Source organism: Macrobrachium nipponense, chromosome 37 (assembly GCF_015104395.2).
Source record: "Macrobrachium nipponense isolate FS-2020 chromosome 37, ASM1510439v2, whole genome shotgun sequence".
Lineage (NCBI taxonomy): Eukaryota > Metazoa > Arthropoda > Malacostraca > Decapoda > Palaemonidae > Macrobrachium > Macrobrachium nipponense.
Window position 1 is genome coordinate 46,747,191 of NC_061097.1, and position 7,694 is coordinate 46,754,884.

The following is a 7,694-nucleotide window of genomic DNA, read 5'->3' on the forward strand; positions in this document are numbered from 1 at the left end:
GCCCCCCTAACCACCCCCCCCCCCCCCCCCCCCCCCGCCCCCCCCCCTCCCCACCCCCCCCAAGCCGAACGACTTTTCGCTCCGACATAACTTCGCAGTTTCGAGCGAGCGAGTACAAATAGCGCCATTTGACCAAACGTGTGAATGCCATCTGGATTAGGTACTCAAATGACCTACCACCGGCGGTGCCCCAACTCCCTTGGGGGCATAGAGGGGGGTGGGGTGGGGGTGTTGTTAAATACGGCCCTCCAGATGTTTCTTCCATAACACCTCAATTGCTAATCCTTTGCCACTTGGAAGGGATTGGAAGTGTGTTGCGTCAAGTCCAGTGGTTTCTGTTATATCGTCAGCCTTGTAAATTAAATTCTGAGAGAGAGAGAGAGAGAGAGAGAGAGAGAGAGAGAGAGACGTAATAGCAAGCGTCATATATAACGTCGCAAGCAAGCGCATGGGCTGTAATACAGCAACACTTATGCAAAGGAAAAGACACTACAAGAGTGCATGGCTGTATCACCCATACATACTTACTGTATAATTATCAGCCTTTAAAATCAGCAGCGCAACAAATTAAAATAATAATAATAATAATAATAATAATAATAATAATAATAATAATAAAATATACAGAGACAGGAGAAAGACAGAAAGAACAGAGGACTGGCACAACAAACCAATGCACGGACAATACATGAGACAGACTAAAGAACTAGCCAGCGATGACAATTGGCATGGCTGTACAGAGGGGAGAGCTAAAGAAGGAAACTGAAGGAATGATAAACAGCGGCACAAGATCAGGCCCTAAGAACCAGATATGTTCAAAGTACGATAGACGGAAATAACATCTCTCCCATATGTAGGAAGTGCAATACGAAAAGTGAAACAATAAATCACATAGCAAGTGAATGCCCGGCACTTGCACAGAACCAGTACAAAAAGAGGCATGATTCAGTAGCAAAAGCCCTCCACTGGAGCCTGTGCAAGAAACATCAGCTACCTTGCAGTAATAAGTGGTACGAGCACCAACCTGAGGGAGTGATAGAAAACGATCAGGCAAAGATCCTCTGGGACTATGGTATCAGAACGGATAGGGTGATACGTGCAAAACAGACCAGACGTGACGTTGATTGACAAGGTCAAGAAGAAAGTATCACTCATTGATGTCGCAATACCATGGGACACCAGAGTTGAAGAGAAAGAGAGGGAAAAATTGGATAAGTATCAAGATCTGAAAATAGAAATAAGAAGGATATGGGATATGCCAGTGGAAATCGTACCCATAATCATAGGAGCACTAGGCACGATCCCAAGATCCCTGAAAAGGAATCTAGAAAAACTAGAGGCTGAAGTAGCTCCAGGACTCATGCAGAAGAGTGTGATCCTAGAAACGGCACACATAGTAAGAAGAGTGATGACTCCTAAGGAGGCAGGATGCAACCCGGAACCCCACACTATAAATACCACCCAGTCGAATTGGAGGACTGTGATAGAGCAAAAAAAAAAAAAATAATAATAATAATAATAAAATAATAACAGCACATTAATTGGAGGTTCGAATAATAATAATAAAAACAATAATAATAAGTTTACATTTCTGAATATTTACCCAATGATACCATTTTCATAAATGCAGGCATTAATAAAATATCAAATACACATCAGAGAGTATACGCCTACGGTGAAACTCAATCATTATGCTCAATAATCCCAACAGGAAAGCAGGCATATTAACCGCAGTTTGAAAAGTTTGAATTATATGAAGTATTTTCATTTATTGTAAGCCTAAGAATAGGCCTACAAGGTTCACTTAATATAAAAAAAATAGTTGACCACTTAGTTTGCCAAACTTCAGTTAATTTCTCACAATGGTACTAAATTCATATTTACATTTACAAATGAATATTGTTAGTCTTACAATCTATATATGCAATTGTAGTAGCCACATATTCCATGTATATATATATATATATATATATATATATATATATATATATATATATATATATATCACGTTTACTCTAAAAGAAATTACGAATATATTAGTAATAAATTTCTGCACAAAACAAAGGCTTATATACATCATTTACCGCCTGCCACACAAGAGTACCGCAACACTTACTATTCAAGCTTTTCAACATTAGGCCTAAGCCTCTCCATAAACATTTGAGATTTATGATTTACGACACTTAGGCCTATAGGCACGGGTGGGGGGCATGAGAGTCATTCCGGCCAATAATCGTAAAGAGTTCTCGTCAAGAACTGACGCAAACCATCATAAAATAATTGATAGTGGTGTCTTAACTTCTAACGTCTGAAGTATTTATGCAAACCTTTCTTACTTTATAAATTCTACAGCCACACCAGCAACAGCAACGCCAAGACTCGTATAAAAACGTCCAGGAAATCTTGGCTTAGGCCTAATTATTTACCAATGCAAGTGCTTGGATCAGAATTTGAATAAGCCTACTTTTTAAACTAAGCTGCCTAACTCCATTTAATCCCTACCATACCAGCAACGCCAACGCCAACGCCGAAAGCTCGTATTAACATAAAGGAAATCTTGGCTTCGGCCTAATCATTCACCGATGAAAGCTCAGAACTTTGAGAGCTCACGCGCAAGCACAAGAACACATTAGCGTGAGACTAATTCGCCCGCGCTAAACTTACGGCCTTCGTAAACGCGTAGGATATTCATGCCGCTTTTAAAACTTCACGCCAATCGATGCCTGTAATCGCCAACAGCCGTCGACATGCTCACAACATATCGTCAACTAACGCAGGCGTCGAGACATTGCTATACTTTCACAAGGCGCATTTGCTTTCACGCTAAAAGCGAGGACTTTACGTCTCGAAGATAGGCGAAAATGTTGAGACTAATTCAAATGCGTCTATACTTATTCTCTCTCTCTCTCAAATTATATAAGTATTTAAAAAATTAATTTAAAAATACGAGAGAATAAAAAATTAAACTGATGACCTATAAAACGCCTGCTCATTATTGTTATTCCTGACATTTTTTGCTTATTTATCGTGACGTATTTTTATTGTTAAATCATATTAACATATCAATTCAACTACCTCTTAAGATTCAGGAAACACAAGGAAAGGAAGAGAATTCCACATTCTAAAATGTGCGTCTAGGATTACGTTTATTATTATCATTATTATTATTATTACAGTCTCTCAGCTATAGCATTCCTTCTTTTACACGGCGGGCTATCAAGTCAACCTGGGCATGACTCAGCTCTGGGCTAGTTGCGGGCATCAAGAGGTGCGCGCCATCGGCCTTCTCATGTAGTAAAAGGAACATTGAGGCCTATAGCAATTTCCGAAATGTAATCCTAATCTGGCTTTTCAATGGTTACTGTACTACAAAATAAATAAACACATATATATACATATATATATTATACATATATGCATAAATAAATAAATAAATAAATAGCTAAATAAATTAATGTTATATTTTTTCTTATATATTTTGACATACCTTCCTAAAATCCTACCTGATAGATTTATCAGCTCAGCGTTTAATAATAATAATAATAATAATAATAATAATAATAATAATAAAATAATAATAATAATAATATATTTCCCTATTTCAAACATTTCACCGCGTATTCTTTTCGAGTAGTACTATGATATAACGTTTAATTAATTCTTAAAGCATTTCTTAAATTAATTTCAAATCGAGATATATACCTTCAAAAAGTACCGGTACTCCATTTATCATATTTATGTTCAGAGGCTTACTATAAGTTGAAAGCTTTTACCTTATATTAGAACTAAATACTTTATTTTTATATTCAAAGTATTTCCATAATTAACCTTAATAACGTTTGGAACATTATTTTTAATTCATAATAATGTTTAATTCTCAGATAAATATATGAACGGATATCATTTAATGATAGAACTATGAATGCACATTGCATACATAACAAATACACAAATCTATGCAAGTATTAGACCTACATAACACCTTGTGAACGCATTGGTCTATGTTAGACGGTTAAATATAAGTAACTATAGTGTTACAGGCACAAGGTTAGATTAATTACCAGCTTCCAAAGCAACTTTGGAATGAGATAAAATATTCCATTGTTCAATATCATACTAGTGTGCATTCATGATAGGCCTATCCATCGTTCGAACATGTATTACAAAACGTTTCATATAACCATTTAACAATTTCGTTTACGAAAACTGGAGAAAAAAGTATACATTTTTTACAGTAAAGAAAAAATAATATATTTAAAAATCTCTTCACATAAAAAAAAAAGTCGAGAAAACCCGTTAAGTTAACTGGGACCCGAAAAACAAAACGATTTCGCCTACTTCGTCATTCGATAGGCCTAAGTTGATCTCGAGCCTGGCGAACGTCAAAAAAGCAGCAATCTACAAAACTGCCCGACTGACAGCATATAATTGACCTGTCAATTACGAGTCAATTCCCTTTCCAGTTTTGAGAAACCCTATCTTAATTTACTTTCACGGCATTAAATGATCGTCTGTCAGATTCCGCATAGGCCTATAATCTCCACGCAAGACTACTAGCAGATATTTCAGCATGTTTTAATGAACACCATATTCTTTGGAAGATTGAATTTCAAGTCAATGGCCCTTACGGGTTTGTTCCATACGAATAGGGTTCCTTCTTCTGAGTAATAATAATAAAAGAATGAGGAAAAACTAGGCCTATACACAGGAAATTGTTATGCACAGGATATTCAAAACCATGTGCAAAACATAGACTGACATACGTATATGGGGTTCACGAGTTGCTAATAGCCATCAATTCAAGTACAGCAAATAGTTAGGCCTATTGTTCGTTAAGTGTAGTACATGGGAATTTACCTTCGATTCAAGCGCTACAAATGAGAAAAAAGTCACACACATAATATATATATATATATATATATATATATATATATATATATATATATATATACAGCGTACCTGTACAAAACTGTACCGGAAACAGACCATTTATTCCAGCAACCTCATCAACACTGAGGTTATCATGCCAGTCATCAACATGCAGACAACAAAGGATCTCTTGCCCATCCGCTCCCCCCGCCCCCTCTCTCTCTCTTCCGCCCCCCCCAAAATGGGGGTCCTTTGTTTCCTCCTACGTGGCTCCATCCTCCTCCTATCCGACCACGGGGCCAATACCCAAAACCCTAACGACCCACCTTAAGTCAGACGACCTAGCGCCCCCCCCCTCTTCATTCATTAACACTGACCCGTACTATATATGACCTGTATTATACACGTAACCATTACCGCCCTCTGGCTGTTTAGCCGTTTTTCGTGGATCCTCTAACGATTCTTAAGAATTGTGAGTTACGAATTATGAACACAATACAGAAAGAAAGAAAATTAAATATCTCAATGCCAGCTGAGAGACATCAAGAAAAAATTAAAATCGAACATAAATAATTACACGAGAAAAGTTTATGTAAATACTAAATTAATTATTTTAATTAATAAATATAAAAAATAAAATCATAGCTTATACCAAAGAAATAAAATTTAAAGAAGACAAAAATTTTTATATCTTACTGTGAAAAAAGATATATATATATATATATATATATATATATATATATATATATATATATTATATATATATATCAAACAGGATCTGAATACTAAGCAGAAACCATTTTACGAAACGAGAACATAATTTTTCCAAAATAAATACGTAATTACAGCAAGTTCCAAAATAATAATAATGCTAATAACAATAATGATAATTTTAAATGCAAACAATTCTAGTGTAATGCTACATAATTAACAATTTTAGAAGAGCGGAATAATATTAGGAGTTCAATTTAAATGTCAGGTCTATGATAGAAAAAAAAATAGGCCTCTAAAACATTACGTTAACTCTTAAGTTTGCCTTTGTAATATTATCTAATACGGTTTCTTATTATCTAACATTTTATGGGTTTAAATCAGCATTTTTTAATCTTGCCACAGAGAATAATTATTTATCAGGAAAACAACAAATCATTACAGCAGATTTAAATCTAGATTTCCCTTAAACTCTATTATATCCAAACCTTCATTAAATTCAAATACGACCCGATTAGGAATATTAAAAGAATGTCAAGAATAATTAACACAAAAAATAATTTATACAAAAGGCTTAATTAAGAATACGGTTGATAAGTTGGCTAAATCGTCTCGGCTAACGCATACGTGGAAATTAGATGAATAAGCGAAGAATATAACTGAAACTACTTATTTAGAAACGATACACAATTAAAAGTTGATATAAAACACTAAAACAAAGCTCACCTGTTAATTCACGACGACAAAGTCCGATTATTAACCTCTTCTCCAAGACAACCCTAAGAACTTCCGCTGGAGGCAAACTTTTTCTTGCTGCCTATAAACCCCCCAAAAAAGTTTCCAAATTCACTCAAAACGCCAACAGCGGTCCAATTCCGGCTGTATTAACATTTCAGGGCGCGTAAAAATAATCCCACGACAATATAAGGCGCGCTTCGACCTCCTACGGGCACGAAATTGCTGAAAATCAAGAGGTGAACAGAAGTTTTGCATCGGGGCAAGGTGGTGGCAGGCGGTAAGAGTCCGGGTTGCACATCCTTCACTCACAACGGTCAGGGAACAACTGAGGAGACGGCCGACTCAGACGACTCTTCTAGTCGCGCTGGTTGTCATGATTCACACATAAACTCTTTTCTTTTCTTCTGCTTCTCTTATTTTGGGCTAAGAAATTAACTCTCACTTCCTCTTCTGTATTTTGGGCAAAGGAGTAATCTCTCATTTCCTCTTCCTCCTTTCTTCTTCTTCTATTATTTTGTGCACATAAATGAACTCTTGCTACCATGGACCCCCCCCCCCTCCTCCTCCTCCCCCCAACCCGGAAGATTTCCTCCCAGTGAACTGACTTCTGAAAGGCAAGTTACAGTTGCAGTTTGGACTTCTTCCTTTCTTCTTCTTCTTATCCTTCTATTATTTTAGGCAACGAAATAAACCTTTGCTTCTTCTTCTTCTTTATTTTGGGGCGAAGAAATGAACTCTTCCACCCTTGTTTATCCCCCTCCCCCCACCCGGAAGATTTCCTCCCAGTGAAGTCATCGCTGAAAAGCTGTTATTAGACTTATTATTATTACAGTTCGTCACAGTTATACAGTGTCGACTTTCCGAACCGTATATATATATATATATATATATATTATATATCTATTATATATATATATATATATATATATCACCCTTTATGGATGCGACGAGCTCTAAATCATTCACGCAGGATCAATTTGAAAACCAACTGTGTCGAGAGCGAGACGATAGCGAGTGTGTGCCAAAGTTTTTTGTTTTTTTTTTTTTCTTCTTTTTTCGGGGGTGTGGAGTTCGTGGTTGAGGGGTGGTTGGGAGGGGGCTGTTGGGAAGGAGTTAGAGTCAGTTTGCTAACGAGGTCTACAGCTGAGTTTTTTTTTTTTTTTTTTTTTTTAGGTGGTTGGCTGGAAGCGACGCGATAATGCAGCAAGAGAACCTTGATTGTTGGGTTGGCAGGGGTCAGGTTTTGTTGGTGGGGGGGGGGGGGTGTAACGAGGTCTACAGCTGAGGTTTTTTGATGTGGGGGTTGTGGGGAGGGGTTAGAGGTGACACGATAATGCAGCAAGGCTTAGAAAAACCTAGATTGTGGGGTTGGGAAA

The 7,694-nt window shown here is 36.8% G+C and overlaps 1 protein-coding gene across 2 annotated transcripts in view; it reads right to left on the reverse strand.

Annotated features, from left to right (window-relative positions):
• Window positions 1-6,702, reverse strand: part of LOC135209239 (insulin-like growth factor-binding protein complex acid labile subunit) — a 440,028-nt gene extending 433,326 nt beyond the window's left edge. For both annotated transcript variants that reach the window (XM_064241931.1, XM_064241930.1), the window contains exon 1: window positions 6,307-6,702. The gene's annotated coding sequence lies outside the window, so the exon portion shown is untranslated. The remainder of the gene's footprint in view (window positions 1-6,306) is intronic.
• Between the last annotated feature and the right edge of the window lie 992 nt (window positions 6,703-7,694).